This window comes from Marmota marmota, unplaced genomic scaffold (assembly GCF_001458135.2).
Source record: "Marmota marmota marmota unplaced genomic scaffold, marMar, whole genome shotgun sequence".
Classification (NCBI taxonomy): Eukaryota; Metazoa; Chordata; class Mammalia; order Rodentia; family Sciuridae; genus Marmota; species Marmota marmota.
Window position 1 is genome coordinate 57683279 of NW_025999842.1, and position 19075 is coordinate 57702353.

At 35.3% G+C, this 19075-nt stretch overlaps 2 long non-coding RNA genes across 3 annotated transcripts; one reads left to right on the forward strand and one right to left on the reverse strand.

Moving 5' to 3' along the window:
• Positions 1–240: 240 nt before the first annotated feature.
• LOC107155815 lies at positions 241–9212 on the reverse strand. Its single transcript, XR_001505251.2, has 3 exons — positions 9115–9212; positions 3674–3751; positions 241–1097 (listed from the first exon to the last, which is right to left on the reverse strand). It is a non-coding gene; the product is annotated as an uncharacterized LOC107155815 (long non-coding RNA).
• A 1056-nt stretch (positions 9213–10268) lies between these two features.
• On the forward strand, positions 10269–19075 carry LOC107155820. Of its 2 annotated transcripts, XR_007345925.1 has the most exons (4): positions 10269–10575; positions 12695–12749; positions 14513–14595; positions 18380–19075. It is a non-coding gene; the product is annotated as an uncharacterized LOC107155820 (long non-coding RNA). The 2 variants fall into 2 exon arrangements; XR_001505252.2 differs by lacking the exon at positions 10269–10575 and having other exon boundaries at positions 11481–12749.

A 19075-nucleotide genomic window follows, 5' to 3' on the forward strand; every position in this document is an offset into this window, starting at 1 on the left:
TAAAAAAATCAAAAGATGACAGACACAGTGGCACACTCCTACAATCCCAGCTACTCGGGCTCCTGGGATAGATTGTTAACAGTATCTCCCTTTTCCTGTTTTCTATAGGAACTTTGTGAAGTTTATGTTTTCAGGGCACTCATTTTAAGATTGTCTACTAACTCCACCTTGAAACATTTTTTTCATGAACTAGAAAAACACACACACACACAAATGGGACAGGACAAATTTTATTCCCCATTCATAATACTTCAGGAGCATTCCCACTCTCCTCCTGACCTTCACAGAGCAAGGTTAAATAAGGAGGGCCATCTTATCACTCATTAACAAGTGGAATAACAATAGAGTAGGCCTTGTTAGCATGGCTGAGGTAGAAGACATAAGAAAAAGGAAGGCTATATAAAAGGATATATAAAAGAAAATAAGATTTTAATTTCGTAGTCCTGCCTACTTTTTGAGGTCTGTCACTCCCTAAGTCTGTCTCCTTTTCAAACCTATTATTTCCAAGAGAAATCTGGGATATCTATAAGTTTTCTGAGAAGTCTGTAAATCATCCTGGGCACTGATAACTAACCCACTATAATTAGATTGATCAAAGAGAGCCAGGCTATCTTGAGGAACCCATAATTTTGAGGACTTCCCAGCATTATCTATTGATCAGATAATAAAGTCCATGTCAACCTGAGGATCTGGAGATTGACCAGACCACCAGATCCTGTAATGAGATCACCAGACTGATAACATTCCTACATGCCTTCCCAAACCTACTCCTCACCAAGTTTCCTTTAAAAGAAGAGCTGAGACCTCCCTCCCCCAAACAAATATCTCACTCTTGAGATGGCTTACACTCTCCTTTGAATGTATATTCTTTGCTTTGTCCCCAAACGCATCTCTGTCTTTAGACTGTCCCTGTCATCCCTTGATTGTGTATATGCTTTTCTATATAAACCTCACTCTCTGACTTTAACTGGCGCCATGCTGAAACTCATTTCTGTCATGTATGCCAAGGATCCTGTTGGTCTTAAGTTCTTCCTTCTCTCTGGTACCTCCTTGGACTCCTCTTCAGGGCACCCATTCTCTTCTGACAAAATGAAATTCTGGAGAAGCAATGAAGGGCAAAAGAGAAGTTTGTCTAGAAACTGTTTCATGCAGAAGGTTCTGGGAAGGAACAGTTTCTGTCACTCCTTTTAGATAAGCACAGGACCTGAATGCACTGTTCCATCCATTTCTTCACCAAAGAAAGACATACTCAGCTTCCCACATACTAAGTGTTACCTAGAGGGAGAAGTAGATCACTGGGGAGCTGAAAGGCAGGGACATGGGTTACAGAAAGACCAGGACACATGACACCCACACAAATGTACTGATTTGCATCATGCTCTGGACTCCCCAAATAAGATTTTCTTCTGTTCTGGTAATCACTAAGGACACACTTAAAGTATTTCACAAATTTTTATTATGATTATTGTTTCTGCTGTCACCAAGGCAGTAAACCGTAAAGTAGACCCTCTCCCATACACCTCCCCTGCTACCAATGAAAATTCAGAACATGGGGCTGGGATTATGGCTCAGCGGTAGAGTGCTCGCCTAGCACGAGCGGGACCCGGGTTCGATTCTCAGCACCACATAAAAATAAAGGTATTGTGTTGTGTTCATCTACACCTATAAATAAATAAATAAATAAATAAATAAATAAATATAAAGAAAATTCAGAACACTGCCTCCATACTTCATTGAAAACTGACAGTGGGTGTCAGTTATGGTTTGGATATGAAGTGTCCCTCAGAATCATATTTTGAGGGCCAGACCCCCCATGTAGCAGTGTATAGAGGTGGGGCATTTGAAAAACGATTGGATCATGAGGGTTCTGACTTCATCAGTGGATTGAAAAATAAACGTAGTACTGGGAGGTGGTGGAAACTGTAGGCAGGTGCGAGTAGGTCACCAGGAGGACTTTATCTTTTCCCTGTCTCTACTCTGTCCTTCTTCCTCTGCTTCTGTGAGCAGAGAAGTTTTCTTCTACCATGCCCTTCCACCATGATGTTCTGCCTCGCTTCAGGCCCAGAGAAGTGGCACCATCTGACCCTGGACCAAAATCTCGGAAACCATGAGCTAAAATAAAACTTTCTTCTTTCAAAAAAAATTATATATATAGATAGATAGCATCAATAAGTTGACTAACACAGATGTCACACAGTAGCAGTCAACATCCACTTTTTACTGTGCTATGGGAAGGAGGGAGAAACAGTGAAGTTGTGTGTGTCCAAGAACTGCATTCTTATCTTTCTCTTCCCTCTGAATTCTCAGTATGTCCCTTTACTTTGATCTGAGACTAGGATACTGACAGTTTTAACATAAGAAGTACTCAAGGAAGGAGAAGGAAATCACTGAGTAAAATGCTACATACCAGAAGTTTCATTTTTCTCAATCTTAAACATAAAACAGCATGTTACTATTTTTATTACCTTTAGTGTACAGGTAAATAAATAGAGGTTCAAAAGTGAATTTCATTGGGTCATATTTGCTAATAAATGGGGAAAACAGAATGCACATCTGAATCTCTTCAATTACAGAATATATATTTTGCCCTGCATATGGTGTGGTGATATGAATTAGACTAGGGTGTCAGGCAAAATCAGAATTCAAAAGCTGGTTTCGTTGCTTTCCAATCATGTGATTTTAGCCTGAATATTGTCATCTATACTATGGAGATCAACTACACATACTCATGGAACAACTAAAAGAATTAATGAAATAATGTTTCTAAAATCATAGCATAGCATGTTACATAGTAATTGTGGTAATTGAGTGAGACTACTTGGGCCAACATATATCCAGGTTAAGGGATCCTTATTTAACTTTCATTACCAAGAGCATTCATTCTAATTTTTAAAAAGAGTTCTTTTTTTACTCTTCTCTCTGTTCAAAAATTTATAATTTCCTTGTGAATAGTTCTGCCTCCTCTGGAAAAGATGATTTCTTCATAAATAACAGTTTTGCAAGGATTTGGTGTCTTTCTCAGTCATACAAAAAAAAAAAAAACATATTTGTAGACAGTGATGATAACTCTCCATCTCAGTTTTCCATGATGAATTTTTTTTTTGCCATTTCTCTTCTTTAGCCTGACCTTCTTTAACTCTTATCTATGTATGTTTATCAAATATGTATCAAACATCTTTACAGGGTATATTTCTCTAAAAAAAATGACTCCATTCTAAAATGTCAAGGCATGAGAAAACCTCAATTAGGATAGTTAAGTGACATTTTTAGCTTTCATTCTAAAATGTCAAGGCATGAGAAAACCTCAATTAGGATAGTTAAGTGACATTTTTAGCTAGCCATATCCTTTCCTAAATGTTTTTGGTAAATGTGTGTGTATTCATATATCATTTTATCAAATCAGAGATTTTCAGTCAGGAATTTCAAAGTTTAGACTCAGAGATGTCTTTCTTGGGTACAAACTGAGACTTAGACATCAGAATTTCCATGTGATATTTGGAAATTTGGGGAAGTGAGAAGGTGGCTGCCAGATGTGTGGAAAGTCAGCCTGGTGTGGGAGGAAAAGACACCAAAGTGCTTTCTCCAACTCCTTTGCTCTGAAAGGCCAGAGGAGTCTCCTTTAGGAAGCTTCTGAGCCTCATGGACTGTCTTCTAACAGCAGGTCCTTTCTCACCTTTTTAGGTCCATAATGTACACACTAAGCAGATCTTTTTCCTGTTGCGCTTGTGCTCTCAGAAGACTAAGTGGTGTGCTGGAGAAAGAAAGAGAAAAGAAAGGCATGAATTCTGCTATAGGCATTTCCACTCTGGTTTAAATGAATTAAAATGACTTCTACTCATGCAAAAGTTACAAGGCTCATTCTTCAAGAACAGAGCTGATAACACTTGCTGTAAAGCCAAATGCATTTAGACTTAGAAGATGAAACATGGACATGAGAAATTAGCAGGTGAATTAGTCTGTAGGCTTGCAAGTCAAGAGACCTGGGCTTTCAGTTTGTCTCTAGCTTTGTATGCCATCTAATTCAATCACTTAATTTATTCTATTTATTTCTTTATTTATAAAGCATGGATTAATTAATCTGTAGGTCTCTTTCCAAAATATGTTTCTAAAACTCCAAGTGGAAAATATGTAAACTCAAGACAGCAAAGGCATCTTTAGGAACCACTTAGTGTTACATACCCATCCTCTGGTAAGGAAAACTGAGTGGTGAGTGAGTCATGGGTCCTGTGGACAAGGGCTTAGGTTCTATGGAGAAAATCAGATGTGCACCAGTGTGCATCTGTGACTTCACAACCAAATGGGCTAATAATACTCTAACAGAGGTCCAAGAGAGGTAAGATAATGGTGTCTGAATAAAGTCATTGATTTTATATATTTTACTTACTAAGGAAGTGGAAAAATTCAAAAGACCTCCCAAACTGATAACTTTACCTTGATCTGAACCTCTATTCGTTACTATTTCAATCTACATACATGTCTCTCTATGTCTCTCTCTCTTTCTCTCTCTCTCACACATATAAGACACATACTCATACACATGCACATACATATATCAGGTTTTACATCACACACAAGATGTATTTAATTTTTTTTTATTAATCCATGTTATCGATGCACTGGGAGAAATCCAGTCTCTAGCAAGGTAAACAGATTCTGAACAATGGAAGTGAAAGGGAGTTTACTGCGTTGGCTCAGTGAGATCACAGAACTGAAGGGGAAGCACAAGAACCTGGATAAGAAAGTTCACAGGAAGCAGCTGGCTCCAGGGGATTCTGTGACAACAGAAACCCTGTTGAGTTCACCAGTGAGCCATCAGAACTAGAAGGTGTGAGTTCCAAGTACTCTCAAGACTCAAAATCCTGGATGGCAAAACCTGGTTAGTTTGGATTTGGCTTTGTTGTCACCACTTGCAAGTTGAAGGAGGGCTCCTTGGTTTCTGGTACTCCAAGGTTGCACAATAGGATGTGGTAGGGAACTGGGAGATGTCAATGCCCCAAAAGGAAAGAGAGAAGGGATGTTGAGCAGTCAGTACCAACAAACGTCCATATCACATTCACAGCTCCTGATGCATCCTGTGAAGCTCCTGTGAGCAGTTAATGTGTACCCAGCAGCAGAAGGAAATGTTGGAAAGAGCTGGTGAGGGTGTCAGAGAATCTAGATTTGAAACTTCATTCTCTACTAAGCATGAAAATTTAAACAAATCATTGGCTTCTCTGAGTCTCAAATTCCTAAACTGAAAGAGGCAAGTAGAAGCTGCTAGTTGTGTTGTGGTTGTTATAGTTAAATATATTTGTGATGGAGGTCAAATGGAATATATCAAAAAATGCATTACTTTATAAAGCACAAGGAAAGGACAAGAGACTTCTCAGGTCCAGATTAACTTTTCTCTGTATTAAAATGGCCCATATAAATTGGGTATCATTGTTATCTCTAATAACAATGATAGATTCTTAGATTGGATTTGCCAGTAGAAGCAGAACTATTTTACATGATTTCTCATTTCTATTCCAAACTTCTCTTAAGGACAGCGATGATAGCTTTCGTTCCTCCTTTACATTTGACTAATTCCCACTGTCCTGTGTCCAGCTCTTCTGCCTTATTCTTCACAAGACTTTCCTCAGCTCTGCATCTGGATCTCCCTTTTCTCAGGTTCTGCATCATCTTTGTGTGGACCACTCATCTTGTCACCTGTTCATCCCATATTCTGTAAAGCTATTGTTACTCATTTCTTCGTGAGTCTGGGACTTGTTTTATGATTAGGCAGTGTCCTATATATACAAGGCACAGTGCTAAGTACTTCAGAGATTTCAGGCATGAGTAAAGCAGACCCAGGCCTCAAGAAACCTTGGCTGGGCAGAAAAATGAGGATCATCATTATTCAAAGTAGAGAGAAGACCTTGCGGATTTCTTAGTCTGTTAAGGTTGCTATGACAAAGTCTCAGAGAGTAGTTGGCTTAAAAACAACAGAAAATTATTTCTCACTGTTCTAGAGCCCTGGAAACCCAAGATCAGAGAGCTGTCTTGGGTGGGTTCTGAAAAGGACCTCCTTTCAGGATGTAGATGATCATCTTATTGTATCTTCACTTGGCAGAAAGAGGATAAGAGAACTCTCTGGGGTCCCTTTTGTAAGATCATTAATCCCATTCATAAGGGCTCTACTCTCAATGAACATTATCTCCCAGAGGTCCCACATCCTCATACCATCACACTGGGAATCAGGAATTCAATGTATGAATTTGAAGGAGACACAAACATGCAGTCCATTGCAGTAGAGAAGTTAGCATTTGATCATTTACTTCCTCATCAAAAAATCATGTTGAAATTTGGGCAAGTGCCAGGATGAGCAAGAAGGGTTTTCCAGACAGACGGCAACTATAAAAAACAAGAACACAAGCCAACCGCACCTTTCACTTCTTTTGAGCCTACTGCGGAGTTTGGCCTGTGCTAGGTGTGACTGTGAGACCTCAGTAACCAGCAAGTGTATTAAAAAAGAAAGGAAGAGATGGAGGGAGAGAGGGAGGGAAAGAGAGAGAGGGAGAAAATAAAAGAAAAGAAAGAAAAAGCAGCCAGGCAAGTGAGTACACACAGAGGGTAAGAGAGAAAGAAATTGGGAAACATCTGTACTTGAGGAGTCAGAGAACTCAATATTGTACTGGGCTTTTTTTAAAAGTAAATCAAGCTGGAATATATCTTCAATGTTTTAGAGTGTTCACAGGACAGAGGTCAGAGTAGTCACAGAGGTAGTTATTACTTATAATTTATTTTATGTCCTGCGTCAGAAAATTGGGGACCTCCATGAGCCCCCAGCATAACTTCCCAAAGGAGAATCAGTAGCACTGATAAAAGGTCACACCTCAGTCTCCTCTTCCAGAGCCTCAGGTAGGGGAGTCGGGGCTCAGACTCAGTACCTTGCCTCAGCAGAACACAAAATAAATCAATCCCACCAAAATAAAATGTGGATTGGGGTCCTGGGTTTCATCTCTTTGTATTCAGGTAGATCTACTCTATCATCATTCTTGCTTTGAAAAACAAGTACATTATTCTCCTTTCCTCAGTAATTTATTCCACTGATAATTTAGCTCAATGACAATTTAGATTTTCTTCTGTCACCAGTTTTTGCCATTTACATTTTAATAAGCCAAATGGCTAAACATTCTGTTTTGAGCTATACTAAATGTACTCACTGCCCAACAAGAGTCTTTATATATGTTTGTCTCTAAATATACACATCATATTTTCCAGAAGGATCTTTTCAAGTTGCTCTGGTTTCCATTGTGACCACTACATTGTACTGACCACCCACCAGTTCCTTGTTTTTCATGCATAATAAATCTTAAAGCCACATGTTTCAGCCAACATTTCTGGTAGATACTCCTCCCTTAAGGGGAGGAAATTGGTTATTTCTGCATTATTAATTAGTCATTAGCATAGGCATCTGAATGCATGCAGAGAAACAAATGTTGCAATGAAGTCCAGGTGCTCAAAGAATAGAAAGTTTCTGTAAACAAAATAAAATGGAACAAAAAGATACCCCAGCAAAACCCTATTTTGGAAGGTTTCAGAGGGCATATCTTTGTTAGCCTCAAGCACGGAGACAGCACAAAAATTTCTAGAGGAATTCTGGGCACTTATGAAAATATTCTCACTAAACCAAGAGGATATTTCAGGGAGGAATTTAATAACAACTTGGCAATGACATGGGGGCTGCAGGGCTTCCAACTTAATATTCAAGTTTCTCAACAGTTCAAATATCAAGTGTCCATGATTTACATTTGTATACACCTTGGAGGTCCATAAATAATATTTTTCTTTGACTAGAGTTCTCTCCATCCAGACACAATCCAAGGAAAGCCCTCCCAGTCTTTTTTTTTTTTTTTTCCACATCCCCTTTAAATTTCTTTGGATTCTGTCCTAACATTGGTATGATCTGTCTTGATCTTCTTAAGGATGAACCCTAAACATTCCTATTCCAGTTGGCATTCTGATATTTTTCTGATTCTTAACTATTGGAAACTTGCTGCAGATTGTAGATCACTTAAAATCCAATAGGTAGAGCTGATTTCCTAGCTGTTAACAGGATCCTACTCCTAAAAATTACCTCTACTACTATTGCGTACTTGATTGTGTTCTCTGAACTTTAGACAAACACCCGAGGAAGAAGGCAGGCAGGACACTTCTAGTTCTAGCACTTAGTACTAGCTTTTCTAGAACTTTTTAGTTGGACAGTTAGCAGCGCCCTTTGATGGTGGATAGAGAGAGCAAAAGAGCAGGAGGAGGCCTGTACCTGAGTGGGTGGGAGAAATGCTGTAAGGGAAAAAAGAAAAAAAAGTAGGAAAGGGAATTTCAGAAGAGAAATCATGAAGGATCAGATTCCTAGGAGCCCCTTGACTGCTACAGCCTCCTGAAGTCTTCCCAGTGCTGTCCCAGTCAGAAATGGGAACAATGCCTCACTCCTAATCAACCCTAGGAAGATCTGGTGCCAATGTCATGGTATATCCACGTGCTATTTTTTTTTTTTACAAATGTTTAATTTTCTATTTTGTGTACAGATTTTTTTTAAATAAATTTCTCTGATTCTCTTTTATTCCCTACTAATTCATAAGTGGGTTTGCCTCATCCTGGGGCAAGTCATTTTATACAATAGTCCATTCTGGAGTGAGGAGAGGAAGAAGGGGAACAAGGACAGTCTTCTTTCAGGAACCTCTGACCTGAGAGCACCCTGAGGGCACACAGAGGCTGCTTTTGGCTACAGGAAAAGCAAGCTCTAAAACCAGATAGCAGCCTGGCTTAAGCAAATAATCTACCTGAAAAGGGCATTTGTCATTTGAATAACAGTGGTAGTCCTGTTTGCATGGGTGAGGTCTTTGTCCTCATGGCAATACAGCAACACTCTCTCTCTCTCAAGCATGCACTCACTCACTCACTCTCACTTACTTTTTCTGTCCCCAATACAGATGAGTCACCTAAAGCTAAGATTAGTTAAAGAGCAGAAAGTTCCAGGAGTGCTAGAATACTCCACCAGAAAGGGAGAGTTGTCTCACTGCACTTTACTATCAAAAAATGCCCTACTGATCTTTTTTTCCTAGAAAAGAAGGTCCAGACTTTCTTCCCTACCTCATTTTGAAATTATCACCCTCTTCATCCAGCCACAAACCTCCAGAGCCACTTTTTTTCCTCCTTCATTCTCAGAATCCAAGTTCGCTCCATTCTATTTTGGCAATGTGCAAAACATTCATTTGGATTTAGCAACCTTCCAGAGGTACAAAGCAAGTCCACATCTATCTGACTTTAAAGCAGTATTCTTCATTTTTCCTTCTCATTATTTGAAACATTTTTCAACTTTCAGGTTCCATCTCAAATACAAATATTTTATTCCCCTTGTATTTTTATATCATGTTGTATTTAATTGGTAATGTATTATTACAATTTTTTTGTGTCTCTGCTTATGAGGAATATTGGTCTGTAATCTTCTTGTTCTATAATGTTGAGTTGTTTTTCTTTTTATTCTTTCTTTCTGATCTTTGTATTAAAGTAATATTGGCCTTGGGCTGGGATTTTGGCTCAGTTGTGGAGCACTTGCCTTGTGTGTGTGAGGTACTGGGTTCAATTCTCAGCACAGCAGATACATAAATAAATAAAATAAAGGTCCATCAATAACTAGAAGAAAAAAAAATTTTTAAAGTAATATTGGCCTCATAAAATGAGTTTCCAACTGTTTCCTTTTCTTCTATTTTCTGGTAGAATTTTTATAGGATTAATATTTCCTTTTTAAGGTTTGATATAATTTGTCAGTGGAGTCAAAAAGTCCCAGAATTTTCTTTGTAGAAAGCATTTTAATTATGAATTAATTTTTTAATTAGCATTCAGATTTTTAAAGGGCTATTCAGATTTGTTTCTTCTTGACTCAGATTGTGACAGTTGTTTCTAAAGAACATGTTAAACATTAAATTTATCAGTGGAAGATTTATAAAAATTTTCCTCTTCATCCTTTTAGTAACCTGTAGAACCCTCTCATTCCTATCTTGCCAACTTCCGTTTTTTTTTCTTTTTTACTGATCCACCAAGCTAAGTTTTATCAATTCCATCAAATTTTTCCAAAAAAACCACTCCTGTTTCACTTATTTTCTCTGTTGTCTTACTTTTAAACATATTTTATTGATTTCTGCTCTTGTTTGTTCCTTTCATTCTATTTGGATAAGGTTTAATTTTTAGCTTTTTTGTCTTAATTTCTTAAGTCAGAAACTTTTATCATTGGTTCTAGCTCTTTCTTCTGTTTCAATATAAACATAAAATGCTATAAATTTCCCTTTAAGTACTAAATTTAATTCCACAAATTGATAGATCACAAGTGCATTATTATTTTTCTCCATATATCTTCTTCTTCTTTTGATTTCCTTTTTATCCAATGGATTACTTACAACTGTGCTGTTTGATTTACAAATATTTGGGAGAATTTCCAGACATGTTTTTGCTTTTAATTCGAGTTTAATTTTGTTTTTATCAGAGAACACATTCTGTAGGACTATGGTTCTTTTAATTTTTTCAGGCATTGCTGCATGGTCTCTGGTCTGTATTGTAAGTACTCTATGGCTTGAGAGGTTGTGTTTTATGTTATGTTGTCTTATAGTGTTTTCTGTACTTGTCAACCAGTTGACTGCTCAGTTCAAGTCTTGGATGTTTGTCATGATTTTCTGTCTAGGTTATCAAGTCGTGAGATGAGCTTTGAACTCTTGATGGTGTTAAATTTTATTATTTTTTCTTTCGGTTCTGCCTGTTTGGGGAGCTCTGTAATAATAATTACAAATGTATTTATAATTTTTGCATCTTTTTGTTGTATTGATCTTTTTAAGTTTATGAAATGTCTTATGTTTTCTGTAGGAATATTCCTTGGCTAGAAGTTTGTCTTATATTGTTATATAACTCTAGCTTCCTCATGCTTATTCTGATTTTACCTTGCTTTCTGTTCTTTTTCTTTCAAATTATTTGTCTTTTTTTAAAACTTGTATCTTTTTGAGGGAGCTGAGTCTTTAATAAAAGTTTTGCTTTTACATCCAGTTTGATATTGTCTACCTTTTTTTGTGTGTGTTTAGTCAATTCACATCTAATAAAACTATGTATACGATGTTATTTATGTCTGCAATTTAGCTGAGTTTCAGAAATTTTGTTTCATTTCTGTTTTGTTCCTATACCCTTTCTTTTCTGTTTTCTTTTGTATTAAGCAAATATTTTGTAGTATTGCATCATAAATCTAGTATTAGCATTTTTAACATATACATTTCAATTACTACCAGTTGCTTAGAGATTATATCATGTAATTTTGACTTATCTAAATGTTCTTAACTAATGGTTTTCAGTTGCATATAGAAAATTTTGAAAGTATAGTTGCTTATTACTCCATTCTTTGGATAGTTTATATATATATACATTATAATCCCAATACTATCATAGTATAAATTTTGTTTTAAAGATGCATATATTTTCAAATAAGTGAATAGAAACTATATATAATAATTCATATAACATGCATTTATCCTTTTTGGTAATCTTTGGTCTCTTCTGTATATCTGAATTTCTATGTGGTGCAATTTTCTTTAGTCTGAAAGACTTTCTGTAACATTTAAACAGTGTAGTTCTACTAACATTAAATCTCTCACTTTCAAAAATTCTAAACCTATTTTAGCTTTAATTTAAAAGAATAATTTATCTGATCTATGGATTTCTTGAATAATAGCTGCTTTTCTTTCAGAACTTTAAATGGGGTCATTCCCATATCATCAAGCCTCTGTCGTTTCTGAGGAAAAGTCAGGCATCCCACTAAGGAGACTGAAGCCAGAGAATTGCAAGTTCAAGGCCCACCTGGGCAACTTAGTGAGACCTTGTCTCAAAATAAACTATAAAAAGGCTGAGAATGTGGGGATATAGCTCAATGGTACAACGCCCCTAGGTTCAATCCCCTATACCAAAAAAAAAAAAAAAAGTCAAACATCAATCATAATATAATCCCTATCAATATAATATATCATTTTTCTATCACTACTTTATTACATTATTGGATTTTCTTATGTGAATTTGGTGTGTCTGAGTATGATTTTCTCTATTTTCCTTCTATTTGGGTTTTATAGAGCTTAGATTTATAAGTTCATGGTTTTCAACAAATTTAGGAAATTTTACACTACTTTTTTTTTTTTCTGGCCATTTCTCTGTCTTCTCCTTTCTGATATCTTTTTGTGCTGTCCCACTTGAAATTTTGGCAAAAGTTTTTCATTTTCTCCCTCTCTCACATTCAGATGGAATACTTATTATTGGTCTATCTTTATACTAATTTTGTTGTACCATCTAAAATCGAACTTGATTTTACCATCTGTTTTTTGTTTTAATTAAGATTTTTTTTTTTGGTTTAGAATTTTTAGTTGTTTCATAGTTTCCATTTTGTTAGAATATTTTGCTCAATATTATACCTTTTTCTTGAATTACTTGAACAATTTTTAAGTTTTTGAAAAAAATACATATTTACAATACTATTTGGAAGATTATATCTATTATATCTAACCCCTGACCACTTCAAGTTAGTTTCTATTGACAATTTTGATCCTGATTTTGTGTATTTTTTTTTATAAAAACATTTTTTTGTTGTTGTTGAAAACTGGACACTACAGCTATTCTGGAACTTATTTTGTTCTTCTGAGAATTGCAGGTATTTTTTTCTAATACTCTGTGACTTGCCTGGGCTGTGAAGCTGCTTCTATGAGGTAGACAGAAGATATCTCTGCTCTGTCTTTTGGTGTTCTATTGTTGTTTCTGGGGGTTTATTTTAGCTGGCATCCTAGAAGTCAGCATAGCTCAGGAGAAAAAAAAATCCATATGATAAAAGGAATGTGTGTTTGTGTGCATGTGCACACATGTCTTGATTTTGCTTGATACAGTTTGATAGCTGATATGCACTGAAAGTTTCTCCACCACATTGCCAATCCAATGGATTGTTTCTGGCAGAGATGCCATATTTTCACATTTCCTCTTTCAGTTTGATCTTTTCTTGCAAAACATGTTGCCAACAGAGTGTAGGTGCTTCAGAGACATCCAGTCTACAGCAATCTAGTCATTCCAAACAACAGGATATTGGTTTTGACTTTGGAAGTTTATATTTACTATGAAGAATACTGAGTTTTGCCAATTTTGCCAAACACCTTCTATAAAGTATGCTTAATTTCCAGCCACTACAAGATAAATTACAAAGAGAAGGTCTTAGGCAAAATTGACAAAACACATAATTCCAGTTTTACCAAAATTAAGTTAAATTTTCAGTCTCTTACATAGATATATATTTTCACAAAACATAAAATAATCCTGTTTTTTGTTACATATTTTTATTATTTTTATTTATTAGTGCATGATAGTAGTACATAATAGTGGGTTGACAATTCTGCTTTAATGTCCCCAAGGACAATGCCAGACTCCATGTAGCTTTCCTTCTCTGGAACTATGACAAGAGAATATATTCATCTTTATGAAAATGAACTTGACTTCAAAATCCATGTTTCTTTCATTTCCACTATACTTCAGTAGCTATAACATTGTAGGACCAATAGAGATTTTATCAAAATCATTAGTTTCTGAATAGAATTAAAATGCAATATGAAAGTCATATTATGAAAGTATATTTTTTAAATTAAATATAAATTGATATTTGCATATATTAGAGCTCATAATTCACATTTATATTGAATTTAACTCATCAATTTAAGCAAAGTATTAATTTTTCTATATTATTTGGCATATGAATACTATGGAAAAAAAAAAAAATATATATNTTTTACCAAAAATATATATATATATATATATATATATATATATATATATATATATATAATTATGAGCATCACAGGACAGAGTAAAATGTGGCCGAATAGGAAAAAATGTGATATGAATTTATTAATAATTTATCTATAATTTTAGGTATAAATTTATAGTTAAGTTTGATTAGAAGGAAAGACATTTATCTTTTGGGGAAGAATTTTTAATGCATAGAATTGTAAGAATCCTTCGTAGAAACACTGCAGTCAATTCTTTATTTTAATGACAGCTACTAGTTACTGTTTTGAAGATAAAATAACATGAAAACTTAATTATAATACTTTTGTTAGATATCATAATTACTGTATTTTATTTTATATATCTATCTATGTAAGGCTGCATAATTAATGGGTGTTTTATGTATATTTGCTCTTTCAATTGGATCTAAAAAGGAAACCTCATTACATTATTCAAAAGCTGACTTGAATAATGGCTTTAAATTTGAGCATACACACAAAACTTGATCTTTCATTCAGAGATTACCGTTGCACTTTCTATGAAATATCTGCTAATACCTCTTACTAAGCTCTATATAACTTCAAGTTCAGCAAGTGCTGATTTTCCAATAATTAAAAACTTTAAATCCTCAGGTTATTTACTAATCTACATCTAAGATTTAAAAACAAAGAAATAAAGCAAATAATTTTCTTATTTTTTACAGGAGACAGGAGTCATTTCAAGTATATTTGAAAAATAAATTTAACCATTATGGAAGATGACCTTGTACTGTGTTAATATTTAATGGTGAAAGTAAAATAATGAAACTCAAACGAGGCCTATCAGGGATAGAAGAATTGTCCTCTGGAGGTACACTGGATTCAGTTCTTATCCAAAGCAACAGCCTATTCCTTGATTTCAAGAGGAAAAGTTTTTTGAGTCTAGCTGATCTGGGAAAGCAAAACCTGTGATCTGAGTTCACTTGGGGAAACCATAAAAGATGGTCATGTGTTCATGGATGTGAATGTTATTAATTTGGGCAAAGATTTTCATGGAAATCAATGGCCATATATAAAAATAGAAATATATAGTCTAACAGTGCAATTTCATAAGTCATAAGTAGTGTTTGGCATTTAAAGTATAGCTATATTAAATTTAACATCATATATGGATGCTAATGAAATAAAAAAGACTTGCTGCATGAATGATTTTTTTGATTCAACCAATAATTTTACAATGATGATGAGAAACTGATCATAAAATTTATGAATACAGTACAAATTAATAAAGAAAAATCAGTATGAGTACTGTGCAATATACTGATAAAAGAAACCTTGGCAATGGTATATCAAAGTGCAATGGCACATCTAAACATATTTCATTGGTTGAATCTATTTGGATTCTAGACATAGTTGCCCATGCCCAAATGCACTAGCATTTTCCGTGTCAAAATATTTTTTTTCCTGAAACTACATAACTATTAGCAGCTGTCTGTGTGAGAATAGAAGGAGGATTGTTTTTACTTCACTTGAAGATTAATGATATTTTAGAGCTTCAAAAGAAGTTTTTGAATCTGGCTTTCATAGCAGGCACCTCCTTCTTGTCTCCTTTAATTTTATTACCACTTTTAAAACATAATTATTCACTCTGTGGCATATTAAAAATAGTCTACAAAGCAAAGTTTTTATTAGAAATAAGATTTTGCTTGCTGTCAACTCTGAAGAATTCTACCTTTCTCTCTCCTTTACCAGGTAGGATTATAATCATTCCAATACAGTCAATGCTGGCTAATGGAAATGTGGGAAAAGAATGGGGTGGGGAGGTTGAATTGGTTCTATTTTCTTTCAGAGTGTTTGTTTTCTGACTCTCCAAAAAAGATACAGCTAAGTTTAAACTACAATGTAAAATAAATTATGAAATAGTGGAATTGTTATTCACATCTTCAATCCTCTGATCTATTATTAGAGTTAGACCCAGGTGGCACAAGAGTTGCAAACTCATGCTGGAAATAAGCATGGTCTTTACCAGTCTTGTCCTGTTTCTGATCACTCCACTTCCAAAACCTTAAGTTACTGGCCAGTTTTTAACCTTGTGTGTAATTCTAGTAGAACCTGCTCAAACATCTGAGATTGAAACTTTTGAAAATATATATAGTACAACTTTAAAAAGGAATACAAGGTACAATATGGATTAATCTTGAAGACACCATGCTGAGCAAAATAAGCCAGATACACCAGGTCATCCCACTAGCATGAGGTACCTAGAACAGACCAAGTACACAATCACAGAAAGTGAAATGGATGTTACCAGAGGTTGAGGGTGGGAAAGTAGGGAGTGCTCAATGAGTATAGCGTTTCCTTTTGGAATGATGAAAAAGGCTGGGAGCCAGAAAGTGGTGATAGTTGATAACTGCATTGCACACTGAAAAATGGTAAAAACAGTAAATTTACATTATATACATTTTATTCAAACAAAAAGTCCATAAAACTTTAACACATCATTTAAACTACAATTTGAGAAGGCATTTATTTTATTTGGAATGCTCCAATGAAAGAAATAAGAAATAAAATGATTATGTATGTCTCAGATGGCAAATAAATATACAACAGTATGTTAAAGAAGTCTTACCAATAGTCGGGTAACTTCTTATAAATCAAAATCAAGGCTGGTTTACATAGAATTCAGAAAAGGTAGCTTCTGGTGATGGTGCTTTAAGGGATTCAGCTCAGGTACACTGAATGCCCAGTTTACCTGGCTTGTATGTCTGTACTGCAGACGTGGAAAGATCAAGCTATGCAAGTTAACCTACTCTCAGTGATCACACCACACCACCAGCCCAAGATCTGTGTCCCTACTCCATAGTGGGTCAGCCAAACCATGAAAATTTGAAATGGCAAGATCTTTTACACCACAATCGAAGGAATGCTGACTACAAACTATTTCCAGGATGGGACTATACAGACACTGAACAGAATCACAAAATCCAACTTGATAGGAATTAACAAGAAATCGTCTTGTTAATTAACAAGAAATCCTGGCTATTGTATTTTGTTAATGAATTTTGCCTTCTTCACTGAAAGGATCTTTGCTCTGTAGAAAATCTGATCCTGCTTTGAAACTATTATTAATTATAATAGCTCCTATCATTTCTAAGCTTCAACTCTGCCAGCTGTGTTATAAACACTATCTGTAAAAATAGTAACAATGAAGCTGAACATCATTTATTCCATGTATAAAGGTGGAATCAGACTCAAAGAGGCTGATCTTTGCCCTAGGCCACCTCTTGACTGAGTGGCAGGGCCTGTGTTTGCATCTCTGCTGCTCTGCTTTTCTCTTGCACCCTGCATTCTGAAGGGTCCCACATTCATTGCTCATTCTGCTAATTCCAGGGCTGCAACTTCTTGATTTCTTACTTTCTGAGACCTCTATTCCCTGGTCAACTTTTTTAAGTGGTTATTCTTTGTGCACCAATTCAAACAAATTGGACACTTCATTGCATTTTCTCACCATTCTCTTCTGGTGTAGCAGGCATGCTTTATTTTCAGTCATATTGCTTGGACTGGGATTGTGCTTTCCTCTGTTCCCAATTGTTCTGTCTCTGCCAGATAATTTTCACAATAAAATCAGCTTCTCCAAGACCAGCAGAGAGATCATCTGATTAAAATCACTATTAAAGAAAGGGAAAAGACAAAACTCTGCCAATAACATATCAAATATCCAATGAATAATCAATGACCTAGTTATAAGTGAAGCATGCATTAACTTTGAGGAAAACCATGTTTAAAAAAAAGTTTATAACATGAATCTCTGACTAAAAATAACTTGCACAAATTTTCAAGGGGTCAAGACTGTCTTTTCAAACCATTAAAATTTTAAAGTAGCCACTATTTTGTAAAGAAAAATGTGGATTTTTAAACTCTTAACTCAACTTTTTCTTTCTGAAACCCAAAGTTGACAATATATGCAGATTCAGACGTCTAGTAAGCTATTCCTCTGAACACTGATAGAAGAATTTTGTAAACTGTACACATTTAATGGATCAAGTTTTTATGATATTTGCTGGTAGTTCTAGAAATATGAGAAACTAGCTGATTTTGTTTTTCATTTGTTTTACAAGTTCTGGCATAAAACTTGGTAGAAGACTTAGTTATTTAGTAGCATTGCAATAAGATTTAGTGGGATGTTATGGTTATACCAAAAAAAAAATAGCATTGGAAATTGGCCCCCATCACCACTGACATCTCATATATGTTTATATATATATATTGAATCAAGGTTATTGCATATAGTTGTGCTAAATGAAGAATGTGAGAATCATCTGTCAGTCTTAGAAAATTGTACCTAATTAAAAACTATAGGATGGTAGAGGGTTTAGTTTTTTAGAGTATAAATTCAATTAGTTTAAAATAATAAAGGTTTCACATACTTTGAAACTTAAACTGTAGCTGAGGTTTTGAGCCTCATTTTTGAGAAACTGGAACAAATGTATTAAGCTCCAACATTTCTAACAATTGACTAATACTCAGTAAACACACTCAATCTTATAACATATTCTTTAGTTCTTAGAGGATCTTTTTTTTTTTACCATTAGTGCACTATTTAACACTGGTTTTTCAAGATTATGTCTGTCTTTAAATATTCATCTTCAATGACACTTGGAGATATCTATAACTGAAGATCAGTGTATGAACCGGAATGCTAATGAGGAAAGGAAGAATGACCTAGCAGAGGGAAGTCAAATTTCCAATCCAATGTCTCCTAAATGTTTGCTGAGAAGGAGACTGAAGGTCAAAAAGCAGAATTGCCCACATCATTCCAGAAAGGTTCAGAGACCAGAGGTCAAAACTCCCCTGATGTCAGGGCTGAGGTATGCAACTGCTAAAGGATCTACAATGGAGAAACCAGGCCCAAAGCCCCACTCTCAACTCATACACACTAGAGAACCAGCTTCAGTACCTAGGAGAAAAACTGAGGATTGTTTCTGGAGAAACTGAATCAAAGAGGCTCTGGATTCCCTCCTCCAGACTTAGCAGAGGACAGGGCAACAAAATGATAAAAAGACTCCACTGAGGTGACACATCCTTCAGACCAGTCTCTCCATCTTCAGATCCTAAAAGACCAAATGTAGGATTACTAAAAACTTTAAGAGAAAAAAAGCAATACAGATTCAATTAGTACTTTTGATAGTCATAGCAAAGCAAATGTGTACTTGGTAGAATGTATAAAAGGCATACTTGGTGGGATTCCTGTTTGTTATTTATTTATTAAGAACCCGAGAGAAACTAAA